The sequence below is a fragment of the Zerene cesonia genome, chromosome 3 (genome assembly GCF_012273895.1).
Source record: "Zerene cesonia ecotype Mississippi chromosome 3, Zerene_cesonia_1.1, whole genome shotgun sequence".
Classification (NCBI taxonomy): domain Eukaryota; kingdom Metazoa; phylum Arthropoda; class Insecta; order Lepidoptera; family Pieridae; genus Zerene; species Zerene cesonia.
In genome coordinates this window covers 3,279,362-3,299,784 of record NC_052104.1, presented here as the reverse complement: position 1 = coordinate 3,299,784, position 20,423 = coordinate 3,279,362, and the positions used below count along the sequence as shown (strand labels likewise).

The following is a 20,423-nucleotide window of genomic DNA, read 5'->3' as shown; positions in this document are numbered from 1 at the left end:
TTATGTTCCTCGGTCATTGTTTAAAAGCATGAAGTGTGCGCAGTTATGACGTCGCGTGTGTAATATACTCCACGAAGGCAGAGCGAGTGTAACATTACATTAATTAGTTAGGCGAGTTGTGTGCATGTCGACGCAGTGACCTTATGAAGTGTAAACACGAGATGCCACGTTCTAACCTTATTAAAACTTTCACAAATATAGAGGTTCGTCTATTTGGGGATTGGGATTTGGTGTTGATACTCTAGGTCGCATGTGGGGTGTTTAGTATGCTGCATGTAATTTCAAGTTCTGTTCGTGAAAGTATAGTTTAATTAAATCCAGACTGATGAGTTTTAATCAATTGGATTGAATTTTAGTTTAGTTTGTCACAATAAATGAGGCTACTTTAGAGCATTGGTTATATAAAAGATACGCCACCGCTACGAAACCGTGAAGGATATATCATTGTACAAAAATCGATTACTTCAAAAAGTTCAACGTGTGACATCTGCCAGCTCGTATTTTGGCTCAGAATGGTTGATGGCCTAAAATCTTATATGAAGCTAGCCCAATGCAGTGGGAACCAATATCGGTTGGTGATGAAAAGAGAATGGCAAGAATGATGAACAACAATATATGATTGCAATATTGCTAATTAGTTTTAAGCAATTTAGTTAATAAGCAGCATTTTTGTTGAATAAGTTTATAAGCAGTTATATCGACACATTGTAAGAATAAAGTTTATCATAATCATAAATTTATGATATCCATAAAAAGCATAACGTAGCTTCCTTCTATCTACGTTTTTGCACGGATAAAACAGCATTAGCATATTTATGCTGTCAGCCTAGATAGCTTTTCTGATATATTATTATAATAGAAAAGGTTATGCCGGTATAACATAAAAGTTTCATAGAGTTTCCGATCATACGACATTGTAACTAATGTAATATTAAAATACGTATTAAATAAACGTTTTCCTTTCGTTAATCCTTTGAATATATAGTCCTTGACCTCTATTATGACATAAATATTATGGCTAAGAAATTCTGATGTGTAAAAAAGCCTACAAATCATAAACGTAGCTGAAAAGCAGTCAGTGCTACGCGTTTGCTACGAGAGTACAGTCGACTACGTCGTAGCTGAGTCGCTAGGATCCGCGCGTATAATCTGACGTGACTTTGAAATAAAAAAAAACTTAGTGTGCTTAGTTTTAATATAATGTGGTTTAAATGAAATGAAATAGTAATTAGTGCATTTAATTGGTGTAAATAGCTTACGTAAATGTTAAAGGTAAGACTGAAATAAAATTGCAACTCGAAATTGTAAACATTAATTTTAATTTATATACTCGTATGAGAATATAAGTAGCGATTTCAATTATTAGTTTCACTTTGTATATAATCTTTTAATATAAATGTTTTTGTTGCTTTTACGTAGCATTATTATCAATTGGAATCGTTTTTTTAAGATTGGATTCAAATGATTGAACGAAAAATAAATTTTAGATTTTCCCTATTATGTGGTTATTTCTACATAGGTATCCTATGTTTCAATTAAGGAATTATTATCTACGAGATATTAAATTATTTATTTACGAGATATTTGAAAATGAGCTGGTTATACTTATTTGATACTTACAAGTACACTTAAATTTTATCTTCTTTTGGGTGTTTTATTTGAAAATAATAAGAATAAATATAAGATACATCCATTCAAGACATTTTAAATAAAATATAATATTGATATAAATATTGTTTCATGTGCCTTATCATCTATATATTTATATATATGCTTCTCATATGCTTGTGTTTGTCACTGAACTCCTCCTCAATGACTGGACCGATTTTATTGAAACTTCTTATCTGTCCATTCGAGAATGGTTTAGCTTTATGATTCCAGAAAGTCGTGCTAGTTTAACCACACAACTCAATAAAGGTTGAATAGATTTAAATAATTTTTGATTTGTTCTAATGGTCTCCGCGTGGATTACGATAATAACTTAAAGCAATTTGAAATATCTGAACCCAGGCGGAACCGGGACGAGAGCTAGCTGCAAATAAAACTAATTTGTATTATGAGTAATATTAAAGCATTAAAACGAATCTTATGCTATTACTCGTTTATGCGCATTTTTATAGCTTTATATAAAGTTACAAAGTAAAGTGAACACTTGGAAATCTCCGTTTGATTTTGAATAGAAGATAAGTATATATGTGGTAATGATATTCAGGAAAATGATGTTATAAGGTTAATGCAGTGCGCGAGTTTATGAGATGAATACAAAGAAGGTATCTATGCACTCTTGGGTTCATGTGAGCGACTCATACTGCGTGGATAAAATTATATGATATTAATAAAACTGTACGAATAGGCTTACATTACAGTTTAAAGATATTTTTATGGATATGCTTTCAAAGAATTTGTTATATTTAAAATATTTGAATAGTGAATTGTTTGTGATTAAAAATAGTAATTATTTCTGTTGATTTTTACTAATTAGATGTGTAATTTCTTATTGTAACATTTTGCCAATTAACAGTAAATATGTTCTGGCCACAAATGAATTACAATCCATAAAATCTTCCTTACAGCCAATATCTGCAGGATTCCAATGTAATCGGAACATATTAATTTTTAACGGATGTTCAGTAATCGATTTTAGCTGGACGCGCGGGTTTCATGGATGAAAAGCTTTTTAATGAATTCTACAGGTCACTAATTTTTATGGGCCATTTTGTTTTATTCATATTTTATTGTTACGCGAATATGGAAAGTCGATGTTGTACAATTTAATTGCCAGTATAAAGAACAACAAGCTATTATTATATTGTGGTCATTGAATATTATTTTTATACTGTACTTTTTAAAAATGAAACATTTTTTGTCATTTTCGCCATTATATGATATGTGAGTTGATCAGAAAATTCAATTTAATTTTTCTGACTAGTCATTTTTGTTTATACTGAGTATTGAAAACATGTTAATCGAATAAAATAAAATGTAATCCAAAACTTTACGGTTGAGAGTTTTTTTGAATTCGTAGATGTAAATGAACTTTAGTTTAATAGATTTAAATCAATGTCACAATAATAAAAAAATGGCTTAGCCTTTCGAATTTTATTACTTATTATGATTTGATGTTTGAATATACGTGATAAAAGTACTAGCTATAGCTGCATCTACATCTTTAATTAATTTTTTTTAATACTTACTAATCACACTATCACACTAATATTATAAATGTGAGTTTGTTTGTTAGCATGTTTGTCCGTCAATCACGCTGAAACTACAGAACGGATTTTGATGAATTTGGTATACAGACAGGATATAAGCTGACTTGGACGATAAGATATTTTTATTCCGATTAAATGCTCCCTTGGGATATAACAAAAATCTTGATTCCGGGCGGAGCCTGAACGAGCGTCCAGTATGATATAATAATACGTTCCTAAAGATTTAAATCTGATATACATAAAATACAATATAATAAATAGGCTCTAATAAAGACATTGTCAGCTTAATGAGTGGTTACTTGTCTCTACTTACATAATATATGCTTATAATACGCTTTTCACGTAGAACATTAGACATTTCACTATACTAAGCGCCAGTGCCATTAACGGTTTTGAGGTAACTTATAAGATGATATACATAGTTGTAGAAGATGGATATATATTTTTGTTAATAGGTTTTTGTTATTAAGTCCTCCTTTGTTCCCCTCGTCAATAAAAGGTCTTTATTCAAATACATTTCTAATGTTACAACCTTGTGCTACTTCCCACTTAGCACCAGGTCATCGGTTTTTCTGATGAAATTCCTTTACAAATAAATAGGTGATCATTGTCCTACCGTATCGATTCCTTCTCGGTTTGTTTTCAGCGGAAGATCGGCCTAGCCTTCGTTTTTACGCAATTACGTCAACCACTGTATCCAGGCAAGAGTATATATTTCCTTTATAATTATATTTCCATAAAATTTAATTAGAGAAGGTTATAAAGTGAGGGTTCAAGACCGGATGAGCGTGCAGGAAATAAATTGATTTACAATTTATCTGCACATGTGGATGCATGTGAGGAAACCGGTATGTCCAAAAATGAAAAGTTTGACGTCATGTGACATCTGCCAACCCGCACTTGGCTAGCGTGGTGGATTATGGCCTGAACCCTCAAAGGAGGCCTGCGTCCCAGCAGTGGGAATTTATATGGGCTGATGACAAAGGCGATCACGACTAACTACTGTCACCAACCATCGTACCATTTATGATAATGTTTAGAAGTAATTAAAATGCTGGTGAACCAGTTCAGTTGTTTCATCATAAAGAAATAATGGTATTCAAATTTACGAAAATGAAAATAAAAAAAATTCTTATTACTATTTACTCTGACTTTTCAAACACAATTTCTTCTGTGGATTAAACTATCTGAGACTGCTCGTTGTATTGCAATGAATATCCATGTATTATAACTCTATAGGTAATATATAAGATAATATGGTGAATGGTTAATACTCACACACATTCGCATTACGTAGAGCGTTAGAATCTCGAATCGCGGGTTACGACATTAATAAAGTTCTTGATGTAGTAAGTGAACCATGTAATAAATCTGTTGTATATAATACAGTTTGCTTTTTTAAATTAAGAACCTGTTCACAAGTATTTCATTCATTACATTTAAAAATAAAACTGTCTTTATGCTTAAATCCACACAATCTATTCGATATCCTTCAGAGATTTCTGTCTACAAATCAGCCATCCATAGCAACCTTAGTTTTTCAACCCTCACGATCTTATCGTGTGGTAAGTATAAGTCAGTTGTTAAAGGATTTCTACGTCTCATCTAATCCTCTATGGTCTATATCATAAAGTTTTATCTAAAATAGAGGGAGCTAAGAAATTATCTCCCAATTAGCTCTCCTTGGCTCGGTTATAAGCGTTAACCGTCGTACCCGGGGCGCAATGCAAATTAATTTTATTCCGTTAACATTGTAAAGTTTCTAGTTTGAATATTCGAGAAATTTTATATAATTATCGTGTGATTGAAGTTGGAAATTTTTATGGAACATCAATTATTCATAGAGGAAATTGATTTTTCATAGCATTCTCTCTCGCAAGATAAATGTTATATAGGCGATTATTTTTCTTTAGTACCTAGTAGAGCTATTGATATGCTTATTTCTACCTTGTCATAAGATCCACCAAAAGCCAAATTTAAATAAAATAAAATATAAATCTTTCTTATTTTCTAACTGTACTAAAAATCTATTTTGACCTGCAATATCGTTCAGTGCGTAATAGTGTTACTATTGGCTTATTAATTCAATAGTATATTGTTTTAGATGCTAAATCAAAATCTTCTTGCTTGTTATTCTAGCTTAAATAAATACGTATATATTTTACAAGTAACGAAAGTGGTGTATATAACAACGGCGAATGATTTGTTGACATCCAACCCTCGCGCTAACAACACTGCGTCCAATTTGTAGCTAGCAATTTTTTTAATTTTATTTCCATCGACATGTTACGGTTAAATCAGCTTAAGCTTCGGCGTGTTTATGTTTAGATAACGATTACAATAACATCTCATTTGCATTTTTTGCTTGTTAGTTAAAAATACAGCAACACAATACAGTGTGTTAAAGTAATTATTCTGGTTCCAGACAACAGTATAAAGATAAAAATAAACAAATTTAAATTGACTATATTTTTGCTTATTTAAAAAATTTCCATAAAAATCCATTCCAACACGAAATTCCACAAAATAAAAATTAGACCCTTTTCACCGGACACATTGATGGACACATTTCACTTGCTTAAAAGCTGTTTATAAAACCTATCTAAACCAAATGGATTTGTATCGCTTTTTATTTTTTCGTTCAGCTGACTATTTAACTACTTTAAAACGTTATTAATAGATTCCGAAAACGTGGCTCATCGATTCGATGTGTATGCATGCATGCATGCAATATGTATATTGTCAGAATTGCAACAGTTTTATTTATTTGTACACCAGCTTCTAACACCTAACTAGAAGATTGGCGTAAAATAGTAGGATGCGATTTTCGAAAGTACATACTACATTTACTGCATTTCTCTGTAGTTGAGGAGTTGGTGACCCGTATTTTATGGCCGTATTCTCGTTTTATTCATTTATTTCCTTCGTATTCCTCTCCTTGCCAGTGGCACCACATCTGCAAATGTTTATGAGCGGTGTTGATCGCTTACCATCAGACCACCAGCTCGTTTGCTCGCTGTGGCAATAAAAACACTTAAAACATTACTTAAATTTACGATCAAAATGTAAAATACATGCCCACTAAATGGAGTTGCTAGTGGTTTTTTTTTCTTTTTAACATAACACTATGAAACTGTATGCAATTCTCTGATACAAAATTTTACATTTTTCATTATTTTTTTTATCTTAGCATTATTCATATTATCCAAATTTTGATCATAAAAGAGCACCACAAGCAATTATTTAACTTGTTAGTGTAAGTACCTGACTTAACACAATGCAATTAAAAACAATCAGGCTTCATTAAGCACACAGATTGATGTTTCACCGAAACGTTGGTTAATTAAAACATAGTTGTCAGCCACCAGCGCGAACATCTGACGTTTTCATTGTGCGCCACTCAAAAAATATAATAGGCGTTGCGCTTCATTCAATGTTTAGGGAAAATTGCATACATTTAAAGACTGCATTTTCTGTTCCGGACGCGCCTAGATGTCAAAAGCTCGCATTATAGCAGTTATTTTATTAGTGGTTACATTTTAATTGATTTAAATAAAGCCTATTTAATCTATTTATCATAGTTCTCTTAATTATATTCTTAGGTTCATACCTATATATTAAACTAACAGAATTCGTTATCATTCAATATTGAAACAAAACTCACTGAAAACGCGACCTACTTTTAAATGGTGTTGTTGGAATAATCAACCTTATAGGTAATTGCATATTACAGTGCAATGATCTAATGATAGTAGAATTTTCATGAACCCATTTCAAGGAATTCTATATGTAGACATTTTATATTTCGTAGGTAATATTTCCGATAAAACTAAAGGTTATATCGCTATGATTTTGTAACAGAAGACCTATCAAATCGTGTTAATTGCTTTTTTGTTCATTATTAACTATACTAAGATAATATCAAAGGTATAAAGAGGCTTATTTAGTGTGAGTAAGCACGCGATCATTGAGGACTGTGTGTGCGTGATTATGAAATTGCTTTTGGTTCTATGAATACGTTAATTAGCCTTTTCTAATTTGTAAACTATGATTTCCAGTGGGGAACAACAGGCTTTCATGCACACTCGCGAGTTCTAAAACATTTGTATGTAATAAGCTGCATTAGTTTAAATGAGCGTGGGGTAGACATACTTTTATAATACAGTTATGTTGTTTTGTTGCCCGCATTCCTATGGCAATTGTTATAATATTGTTATATATATAACATAGTTACCAAAGGGGAATGGAAAACGTGCACTAGTTTTTCTATGAAGATGATAGACGATTATTGTTCTATACATGTATAGCTCTGATGTTTATGTTTGTTTCCTTGATTTTCTGTAAACAAAAAGCGTTAGATATTTCATCTGATTAAATGTTTTGGTAACAAATGATTTCAATTACAGTCATTTCTTTACTGTAAATTAAAACAATCATATTGCTATGCAATCATTTATTTACCGATTTCATTATGCAATAAGAAGTATAAGAAGTCTATATAAATATAATTTACATTTTCATTATAAATGTATCACAGTTCACAAAAATGAACAAATTGTGAAAAATATAATATCACTATCGTGTATCAATCTGAATCTTCTTGAGTTTAAAACCTTCCTTTTTTAAAAACCTCGTTACAATGCGATTTTAATTTGTCAGTCGACCCGTACCTAAACACACAAAGCGCAAGATTTATAGAGTTTCAATCGACATGCACTAATTGGCTATTAAAATAAGTACAAAATATTTATAAATGTGGCGAGAACGCGCGACTCTAACCAGTTAAGTCAATTAGGAGCGTTGAGCATGACTGCAAATAAATGAACTTGTTTCACTTTTTAATTATTTTGCTGAGCTTCAGTGTCGACACTATATTAAATTATTTATAGTACAGTATTTTATATACATTGGTTATTTAATATTTATAAAAAGTATATAATAAAACTAACGTATCAATGTTCATAATATTTTAAATGTGGAATATTTAATACTATAATCCTCTGCAGTATCAATCGAATTTATCTATTTAATGGCAAATATTATCTAGTGTAAAGAAACTTCTTGGACCTTTTTTAGGAGGGTGCTTTTACGTTACGTCATGCTTCGGTACCGTTAGATGTGTAAAAATATTGGTGTAATTTGAGTAGATAGGCGAAATATATTACTCGTTACTAGCTGATATAATCCTAGGGATTCTATAACTGTATAAACGATAGAGGTTTCATAATCATGATGTACCATTGGTGGTCAACTATTATTTATTACCTACAATGTTCACAATAATAAATGCTGCTTACAAATTATGAAAGTTCTTGTAAACTTACGTAAAGAAACAAAATCATCCTCATTTCCACTCATCACATAACTCTTGGCATAAAATTTTGATCATAGCAGTAGACATGTATCATTATAACCACCCAGCACGTGAAATGATTACGGCGTAGAAGGATCGCTTTCATAGGATAAGAAACCAAGTCTATATCACTAGTTTCTATTACGATATCGGCTTATCCATCGGGGAAAGTTAAATGAGGAAGAAAATCTTAACTGGATAGGATCAAGCTGATTCAGGCACTACTCCAACTGATAGGAACTTTTGGAGAAAATGGATTGAAATGTGTTAGTGGCTTAGAATCAGGTTTCGGAGATCTTGATTAAGCGATTTCAATTAATCTAATTATTCACAAGTTACTGTTGCCTTATACGGTTATTGCTTTTTAGAAGTTCTATTACATATCTATACGTTCTGAACTTGCTAAATTCGAATTAACGAAGGAATAAGATATTGGGATTTAGTAGGCTTGTCGTAGGGACTAGTAAAACTAGTACATATTTTTAAACATTATGACTGTGATTGTTATTATATTTTTTATTCTTTTTTTATTTGAAAAGGGTTCTATCAATATAAGTTATAAACTAATAACTTACATAAATAAAAAAAGGTGCTATTATATGTATATATCCATACATAGATATACATAAATTTTTCACTATACTATGTTCTACGATATTCTCAGAGTCTGTAAAGCATCCTGGCAATTTCCGAATCACGACTTGCGAAGGTGATATATGATATATAATCCAACGACTCTGAAGGCCCAGGAATCTTAATTTTAATTCAAATTCAGAATTGACAAATGGAAGTACATACAATGGATGTAATTAGTCATAATACATTTCAACAGACTATTTAAAAAACATTATTAGTATTATAACCATTTAGAGCTCTGATATTACATAATTTGTTATCAGGAAGTGCAGGCCTACGATACAAGCTGTCCTAGTATAAGTCTACAATTTGTTTCTTATTTACTATTGTTTTGTATTCTTATAATTTTCTGCAGTGTTTTGCTTCAAATTAACTAAGCTAACGATATGAACTTTAAAAAAGTATGCGGTATAAATGAGATATTATTACTATATCCTCACATAAAATAAAACTTTACAAATATTATTGAAAAAATATATATATTTATTACCTAAGGAAAATATTTTATAGAAACTCAAATTACGGTCAAGTATAAATGTACCATAAGTCATTTTATGTTGTTATTTCGTGGAGTATAACCAATACTCTTAGATCCATTCTAAAAGTCTAGTTTAGATTCTAATGGATACTTACTACTAACTACGAGGTTTCAATGTACATCTATTGTATATTAAAGTATTCACCAGGTCCTATCATGTACGGTGCCAACCCACTTCGTGTTAACTTTGTAACAGGGTAAAAAAGGCTTTTTATCGCAGTACTCAAAGGGCGTACTATGAAAGCTTTTGTACGTACATTCATAAAATATATTTAAATATTTTTTAGTAGATCACATTCCCAAAGCCGTAACAAAAATAAAGAGAAACATTGGTGTGAATTATAAATGTTTTTAATGCCATTGATTTTGAAATATAAAATAATTTTAATATATATGTTTTATAATTTTTAGGTGAATATCAATACTGGACCAATTCCAGCTATTTTTAGTAAAATATTCTATATTTTACGTTAGTTCACGCGTGATGGCGTGACCAAGGGAAATAGGGATTCACTTTTATGTATATAGACAATTTCTATATACAAAGGCAATTTATTATAAAACTTGTATGATTAAAAGGTTTAATAGGTTGATACTATAAGTTCTTGTATATTTTTTCAATGGCAATAAGTTTCATTATTAAAGTGGTTTATGAAGGCTTAACAAATAAATTATCGAGCTATAAAATAGGCTATAGCAATTAATCAAAGCGAATAGGACACTATAGTTGATGACTGAGCTATAAACGTATAAAAATAAAATTAATATGGGAAAAGCTATTTTAAACTTAAGTGACAATAATATGATGTTTTGTTTAAACACTTTCTTATGTAATTTATGTATTGTAAATTACAGAGGTTGTAATATATAGTAACTATATAAACATAAAAAAAAACAATTGGATATCTGTATTCTATACTATGGAAATTATAAAGTGAAAATAAAAATATTCCCATTTTCGAAAAGTAAACGTGAAAAACTGAAATAATTGATTCTATAAAAACTCACATTTGTCATATATTGTTTTACCATTTTGTATAAATATCCTTTTTGCGTTAAAAACAAATAAATTTCCCTAGATTATTAAAATGTCATAGAGATGCATAACGATAAAATAATAATAGGTCAAGCGTGAGAGGTCGTGATAAATGATCTATCGAAAATGTTAAACAATACAAATCGTTTTGTTACGTGTTCATTGAAATATCGCATTTGATTTTTTATTTTATTATTCTGAATACAATGCTTTTAATTGATTAAGGGTTGATAACATTGTTAAGTCAGTTTCATTGTCATTTTTGTTATTTAAATTTCGTGACAGAAAATGGTTATTTTTATGTTTTTTTCCTTTCGGTATGGATACGACTCCTGCTAGCAATAAAATATATTTATAATATGATAGAATAATATTAACTCTTTTGCAATTCGAACAACTTTTAACAGCTACTTTCATAAAAATACAAAACTGTAGGTACGTAAATGATTACAAATTGCGAAAGTTTACCGTTTTGTTTTATTCGAAATAAACCACGGCTTCGCTAAATACATAAAAACTTTATCTCATACCAAAAAGTACTCTCCATTAGGAGCTCGACGTAAAAAGGGGCCCAATTTAGTAAACTTTCAATGAAACTCGTCCCATTGATTTCAATAAGCCGAAGTAACCATTCATAATATCCGAAATCCATCGTAAGCCTTTTTCATTTTTCCCACAATTTATAGAGGCTGGTTCTCTGCGGCTCCTGACATTTCTTGCCGTTGCCTTGAGATGAGAAGGAATTCGCCTCATTTAACCTAATGTGGGTAATTTATCAAAAATTTACTCGGGATTTATTTGTGCTTGTTTCGCTTTTTTGCTTTTTTGAAAAATTACAATAAATTTGCCGTTAATAAATGGAATTAACGTGTGGGATTTGCATGCTCGATAGTGGGCAAATAAATTAAATATTGTATTGATTTATGTTTGAATACTTTACATTGATTGTATTTCTTATAACAAATATGTATCAATAAATAAAATCAATGACAATTAATATACTGAGCAACGTTAAAACGTGTTATTATTAAAGTATGGACACAGCCAAGACGCTAAAGTAGAGAATGCTATTTCTTTAATCCAAAGCAAAACATCCACTACATTTGTAAAGCGAATCGCTGCGACGTCTGAAAAATGCCTTGTAAATGCCTTCACATTCTGAAATGCTCCCATCGCAAGTATTATTCGTAGGTCTCACCCTCCAAGCATCCTAAAAGGAAAGTGCGAAATATCATAATAAAATTGGCTATAATTAGCAAAGCAAACTATTTGTATTTGCTCCGGGATTTCCAGGTCATTTGGCATTTCATAAAGCCTCTTATAGCAAAGCTCGTAGAAATGAAAATTTTATTGTAATTCGTTCGATTGAGTTTTGTTGTTAAGGAGATTAAAAGGTTATTGATTTTTATACGTCGGATATTTTAATGAAGCTGTTATGAAATGGTAGTTAATGATAATAATATATACATAATTGGATAATATTGTATTTATACACGACTAGCTATTGTCCGCAGTTTTACCCTCGTTGTTGAACTAAATTTGCATGATACAAACTGTGAGGTACAGAATTTATCAAAATCATTTCTTAACGAATGTCTTAATCATAATAGCTATCTACATGCCAAATTTAAGCCCGATCGGTCAAGTAGTTTGGGATGGCCATGATAGATCAGTCGGACACATTTGCGTTTTATACAGAATTAAAATTATGTATATTTTTTTCTAATAGAAATTTCATATTGACGTGTAAAAGGAATATTTTTTCTACATTTTACAATAAGTAAAGCTAGTTTAAATGGATTTTGGCTCATTTTGTTCATTATAATTTATGAATTTATATGATTATTATATTTACGTAATTTATAATTATAAAGTGTATATAATTCTTTACGTTCTTAATAATTTATCACATTGTACTGAAACTTTGCTAATCCCACATAGTAATTTGATAAAAAAACAAAACACAAAGTGATGCGTAATTTAATTTATTGAAAAGAAAAACTTATAATGTAACTTCCATCATGTAATGACAATATCCTCTTACATAGAGATTAAAACCCATTCATAAAAAAATGGTGTTCTCTTTAAGAAATTTTACGTATCAAACTTCATTAAAATAGTCCGTTTCTTTTGTAATAAAATCAATAAGACTACATATTACATCAATAAAAGACATTAATTATTACAGAATGATAAGTGTAATTTAATCTAATATATTAAAGTCCCACATTCTAGAATAAATATCGCAAATCCATTTTTCTGTTTAATATTTATAGTAAGCCTTTCAAGTCTGATCCATATTAATGATTTCCTTGGGGAACTAATTTGTGGCGAATAATAATGAATGGTTTGTTAAGCGGAGAGATTCAGCAACATATTTTGTACAGTCTTCATTATTAGCATAATTATATGATGATCTGGCCAGTCTTTAATAAACAAGGAGTAACAATAGAACTATTATTTTGCTTTGCTTGTTTAATACTCAAATTCTCTTCTATTTCACTTTTAACGGGTTTTGATATATATAATATGTTATAATCATTATTAGTTAGATAATTACTTAGGTTTAGTTGTAAAAGAAATCTTACATACTTTCGTTGTTAAGTCGCTGTCGCATTGGGTTGTAACCTGTAATGGCATGTGATTTGGATAAATAAATAAATAAATTTTTATTTATTAAGTCATATGTTAAGATACCAATTTAATCTGTATTTTTTAGAATAATCAATGTTCAACACTTAGGAAACTATAATTAGGTAATTGACGTTATAAATTGAACTATGGCATGAATTAGGTCACGCTCGTGCGCCTAAGAGTTAATCCACATCCTCACACAAAACAGACATTTAAATTGAAGCAAACTTAGCTCCGATTTCATTGGCTGTTAACGTGGCATATTGTATGATAGAATTGGAAATTCATGCAGTTTACTAAAGCTAATTGTTACTAATCTTTACTAAATAATTTTATTAATAAAATGAATGTGATGTAACTCTATCTGTCACTTCACGCCTCAACCACGTAACTGATTTGGATAAAATTTGGCTAGAAGATAGTATCTTGAGACCTGAAAAGGAACAAAGAATAGTTTTTATCAGCAACGTTTCGGGTTTTCTTTTAACTACGCTTGCGAAGCCGCGATTGGAAAACTAGCTAGTACAAGCGTTGTTGTTGTATTTTGTGCGTATCTGTATCATCGATGGAGGGATTTTTGACCATGATCTTTGTTTCTGGACATAGTAAGAGTACAAATGCTAGTTTTTACCGCGGTTAAAATTCGCAAATTATCATGGAATGAACTAATTCTTCGACATTAATTATTACATAAAAACAGCTATCATTTAGGAGATTCATAAGCATTTATACCAATTACAACTATACAAATGTTATGCAATGTTCAGTTTACACTTAAATGAATAAACTAATTGATATTGCTCCCGATTCTTTTCAATCTTTTTCCGTGTTTGATGTTTTTTTCATTAACACGTACTGTTGTCGACTGATTTCCCTTGGCTCTACTTTATTGACAAATATTGTGGACAATTAGTAATTTGTAGTCGTGTTATATTGTTATATTAGCGTGTAATTGCAATTATATATGCGTTTAGTTTATGTTATAGATAAATTTTATACAAACAGACTCAAAGGGGAGATAATGGACTATTTAAAGGCAATGGACTAGATTGCGCAGAGGGCTTAAGACCTAAGATTATATACAAAACAAAACAATAGCATAAAACGTATGTCCTTAATTCGGGATAAACGGACAAGAGGCAATTTAGCATAAATAAATATTAACAAACAAAGGAAGTAAGACATAAATATAATTTCACGGGTAGCCTCTCATTAGTGGTGTCATTAATATTCAGCGGAACTAAGCTAACGTGCACGGAACCGCCATGATTTACAGCGCTGTAAGCGGCGGTAATCACAATATATGTGCAGATACGTGACATCCGCCAAGCTGCTTAAAAACAGTCAGTAGACTCCGATTTTAAATGAATATTTAATAGTGATTCGGATTTGCTTTCCTCAGCTTGCGTTGTTTCATACAAGGATCTCACAAAAAATGTCGGCGAAAATTCAGAGAAAACCAGCGTGAAATAGTAGCCTAGCTGCTTGTTTAGTTCGTTGGAACGTATGTTTTTCGTCAATCTTTCCATTCCTATATTCCTCTCGTCAATCCTTTCTTTATCTTATTTTCATTATGTTTTTAGCTGACAAAATATTCGTACAGACATTATCTAAGCAAAAGATTATGAGCGGCAGTGATTGCTTAAGAACAGGTGACTCCAGGGGGATGCTAGTTTTGATATCAAAAAAAATACTCGGGAATATGTCAGGAAAATAGACGGGATATAGCCAAGAGTACGGTAGTAGGAAAGAAAATCAATTTATTGTTAACGTCCAACGTGTTAACGTCCAACGTCTTAACGTCCAGCTTACTGCTTAGTTCTTAACAAATCTTGTATCTATATCTGTCTTCAACACAATAATCGGTCAAAAACTGTAATTAACGTATATTTTAAATTTTCAAAATTACATAAACCATAAGTTACGTAAGCCGATAATACTTTATATCAATCATGCATAATATTAAAGTATTAATATATTTTCTTTCTTCATTCAATTGCTTTCAATTTAACTCGAATATCCGGAGAACACTAAGCAATCAAAACAAGAAAACTCCTAATAAGAATCTTGCTATCTTCACAGTGTACACAGGTCTCGCTCTTATAAAAATAGTTAAGAAAAACACTAACAAAGAAGGAACTATTCCTGTCTCTAGTATCGAACAAGAATTTCCCAGATGGCTAGTTTTTCTGATTAAAAACCAAACGACTTTCGAGTTTAGGTGACCCAGAAGTTCATAGGTTAACTGTGAAACAAGAAAAATACTTAAGCTAGTATTTATTTCATGTACATGAATATTTTAAGCATCGTATTTTATTATGAGGAATGAGGTGTATCATTCCATTGAACTTTTTATTTGTGGCTTCTTAGCGAAGTGAAGTGGAAGTTCTTGAGAAAATTTTACTATTGATATCCGTTCATTTGAAATCAAAATACGTTCGTGAAATCAAAAAGTAAATACGTTCATAATAACTTTTAATAAAAACAGAAACGATGTGAACCAAGCCAATATGTAGCATCCTAACTTGTACTGTTAATAAACTTTACTGTCTGTAAATTATAATACTTTTTTCTGTCACGAAAATGTTATACGCAAATCTATATTCAATATTCCTACATTAGATAATGTGCTTCTTATTGTTTTCTGACACCAAGACTGATTTATTTAATAAACTAGTGTTATTACGTTGTCTCACAAATACCTTTATATCATAACATTATCGAAAAATTCATGTTTGATTGTTTTGGATGGTTTGTCTACTAGTCTTTAACAAATGTAGTTTTTTACCATAATAAATTACGAACAACACTTTCATAGAGAAAAACAGCGATCTTTTCCAAAACCCACTTAAGTTTTATAAGAATCCTATAGGGACAGACATATTATATGAAAATGTCGCGTTTTATAAAAATCGGTCAAGTATGAGTGAGATAGGATGACGGTGTCATACGAACAATGTGAATATATAAAATTAAAGCTTTTTAGGATCATTCTTTGTCAGTAACATGAAGTCAAGTCTGTATATTAAATTGAAATTCTATGAAAGTTGTGGGATTACACAATTCGTAGAATTTGTTTTTGTGAGTAATATCACATTTCACGAGTGAAAATATTTTAAATTCGAATTAACAGCTACATGCTTTTGGTGGATCTGTATCAACAATAATTTGTTTCCCTTATCTCCCTCAGCCATTTTAATTATGATAAATTGCTTAGAAAAACATTTACCCAAAACAAAGGGCTGGAACGTTTTCATTGTTATCGTGACAAGGCTCATTTGTTTGGATGTCTTTTATCATAGGTTTGCAAACTAGCTTCCACACACATCTTTCGTATTGGCGATGGCAGCCCATTTCCAAGAGAGCCGACCCAACTCAATTGGACGGAAATGTCTCGACGCGACGTCTGATGCGCGAGCTTTTTATGCGCATTTGGGATTGTCTAATATATTGGTTTCCAAGTACCTTACATTTATTGGATATTTTTGGAAGTTGGGGCGTGATGGAGAGGTGAAAATTGTTCAGGGGCATAAGGTATTGAATACTATGCATTCAGATTTTTTGTTCCATCTAATTTGGGGCAACTTTCCCGTAAGTTGTGCTTTGAAGAGGAGTTCGTTCATATTAATAGTTATTAATTACACTTCAAGATCGATTTCGTTCTTGATTAATCTTAACTATATTTGACGTATCCTCATTTACCAGCAGTTAATTAATATAGAGGTTCCAGAATTCCAGAATAAATGAAAGAAAAAATCTATCTTGTAGCATAATTGTACAACGTTAATTTGAAATCTTCATTAAACTTTTATGTCGAACAGCGATTTATTAAAAAATAATTGAGCAAATATAAAGTTTCTTAGTCAATATTTTTTCAGTAATATCTATTAATTTTTACCACTCTTTTTTAAAACAAATTAAATAGTGCTCCGTTTAAAGTATGTTTGTTAGATTTATTACTAAGATTAATTGGGAGATTTTATGTGGATAATTGATGGAGCATTTGAGCTATGACAAAGAGTAAAGCTGCCAATTATTACTTATTGGCCGCTCGAATATAGTTTGAAATGATATATCGTTCAATGGATGAGAAAAGTTTGAAAATAAGAATGATAACTTACCAAATCGTAAATGAATATTCTAATTGTATAAAGTAATCTTCGAGTGGAAGGGATCTTGTTATATAATTTAATTTTATTAGTAAGGGAAGCAACTAATCGTAAAAACTCTAGAATATCCCTTAACAGAAGAACAACTCGTCACGATTTTACTGTTAAAAACGTTACGACCTCACGTCATCTTTAGTGTTATTCGTGCACATTAAAAGTGCATTTCCAAAGCAGTTCTGTGTTTGCTACATGCGTATTGTTTTATTAAGTATGTTGGCACGATATTGGTACGTTATTAGGTTATGTGCCAGATGTTCTAACGTCTGCTACACTGGAGTCTTGCCACAGAACTGAGTACATCGTTGTGTGTGTTGTCAAAAGTTGCGCGCGGAAAATAACTGCTACGTTATTTTTGTATCACTTTTATAACCTCAAAATTAAATTCTAGCACTGGCGTTGATATAAATATTGGTTTAAATTGAATTCAGTGTTTTAAAATAAAAACAGAGTACAATGAAAAGTTTGTGTTGATTTTTGCGTTTTAAGCAAAATTTTAGCCATCAAAATAATGCAAGATCTTACGAGTACACATATGCGGCAGAACAACTGATAGGTCCTTAATACGAGTATCATAAATATGACAAAGCTCTACAAATTTTTTTGTTCGATATAGTTAACTGTACATTTAAATATTTTATGAAGTATGTTTCTTAAGATATTAATAGAATATTTTCTAGTAGATAATATCTATATTTTAATTTTCAATACAGAATTAATCGAATGTAAGGAACTTACACGGGTGTAAGCCTGATAAAAATAGGTGCTTATATCGGATTATAGAACTTGTAGCTACTGAGATCTCACATGTGTAATATTTTTAGATATTTGTCATACTTTTTGTATTTTAATGTACGTACGTGATGCTCATTTAATTGAAGAAAAAATAAGCTTTATGTAAAAAGAATAAAACAATTTTAAAATAAAAAAAAAATAAATTAATAGTAAATAACTTAAGAGTAACTTTTCAGTAAAATGTATCATATCACATATTTCTCTTTGGGTATTAAAGCATACAATCGATTACGATATTACAAGTAGCCATCTCTGATATACTACGCTACACGTGTCCCAATGGACGGCCAAGGTATCGTGTTTGTTAGTGTAATTTCAATTAGTGCTTGCTGTTTAAGCTCTCAGTAAATATATGTTGACAAACATAATCAGCATGCATACGCAATTGCGGATAATATATGCTTGGACATAAGCTGCATACTATGAATGGCTCTCGTAATGAATATGGGTGAGCTATGTCATCTACACCGTGCAGGATAACTCAATTTGTAATACATTGATAACAGTATTATCAGATTTGATAGCTATTATGATGTATGACATTCAAATATAGTGTGATATTGTGGCTAGCATGCCATGTTAGTAAAGCCCTTCTAAATGAAGCCCACTTGAATGAATGTTTATGTATTCAAGAGATTATGTGGGCGAAAGAGTTAGTTGAAGTTTCACTGCCTAGTTCATGTGTTATTTTTTGAAAAGTGTGTACCTGTAACTTTTGCGTTGAAGGCGATCATCAACCTCTGCTGAAACTAATTGATAATTTATTTTTCATAGTCACAAAAGTATAAGAAAATCAAAAATTATCCGTCAATATATTCATTGGAACTCAGTAGAAAGTCGTACTAGCTTATGTTGTTCTATCCACGCACAATTAAAAGTATATAAATTCGTCAAAAACTCTGTTATATACCGCTTAATTACCTCTACTCTAGTTGTAGTATTCAAGATAAAATACTCAAGCTGACTCTATAAATTACGTTAAAGAATTACGCTAGAGCTCTAAGATGATATCTAATTAGCAGCTAGTTTTTCCACTCCTCGACCTTTATTATGGCATGAAAAAGGCAGAAACGAAATACCAACTAATATGGTATACGTACATAAAAATATATTCAGTGCTACGCGCCATATAAAAGTGGGCGGACGGCAATTTCGTAGCGGGGCTACGCGTGACGTTGCTACGAAGTGTTTCACAATTCTTATATATCAAATGATCAAAACATTATGTAGAACTTTACAGACATTTAAGTATGTACTTGTTGTAATGAGTATAAGGTCCATTAATAAGTTTAAATTCGAATTGAAACTCTTTCATTAAGTATTTCGAAGTGAAGTGTCTACTTTAAAGGATTTGTTAGAAGGCTTTAAAAGTTATTTAACAGAGGGTTAGGAGATTTTAAGAGGTATTTATTATTTGTTTATTGTTTGCTGTTAAATTAAATTATTTTTTTAATTAATGTCATATATGTACACTCATTATATAATCGTGTTTATTGTAATCCGAAAATATTTTGTATCGCAATTTAACCATAAAAGTTGGTCATATGATTATTCTTATAAAGTTTAAATATTAGCTTAAAGCGTGGCAGGTAGTCTGATAACATTACTTCGAAGTCACGTAAGGCATAGCACACAAGGGTAATAGCTTACGAGCATTACATGAATATTGTAAGCTCAGCTTTAGTGCATACAGTTAACTTGTGAATTTATCAAGTGAAAACAAAAGTGTTGAAGGAAACTAATAAGTTTATTGTATTGTATTTTAGTCTAGGTTTTCCTTTTTTAATATCTGTGACAAATGTAAACCATTATGCAAGGAATAATATTTATAATATAAATAGTTTTTATAATAAAATAAACAATTTAATTTATAATTTTGCTTAAATAAAAATATATAAACAACATTACCAAATTCCTTAAATTTATAAAATTTTATATAGTATGACATTTAAACATTTTTAATCAATCTATAAAAATTTTAGTGATGCAAGAAATACTTCAAACAATTCAAATCTAACGTTTTTCGTTTTCCAAATAATAATATTCACTT

At 30.6% G+C, this 20,423-nt stretch overlaps 1 protein-coding gene across 2 annotated transcripts in view; it reads left to right on the top strand.

Moving 5' to 3' along the window:
- The first annotated feature begins 1,165 nt into the window (after positions 1–1,165).
- The window catches only part of LOC119839514 (suppressor of lurcher protein 1), a 180,349-nt gene continuing 161,091 nt past the window's right edge, over positions 1,166–20,423 (top strand). Inside the window, exon 1 of one of the 2 annotated variants that reach the window (XM_038365829.1) lies at positions 1,166–1,272. The gene's annotated coding sequence lies outside the window, so the exon portion shown is untranslated. The remainder of the gene's footprint in view (positions 1,273–20,423) is intronic. The other variant, XM_038365828.1, reaches the window with a different exon arrangement.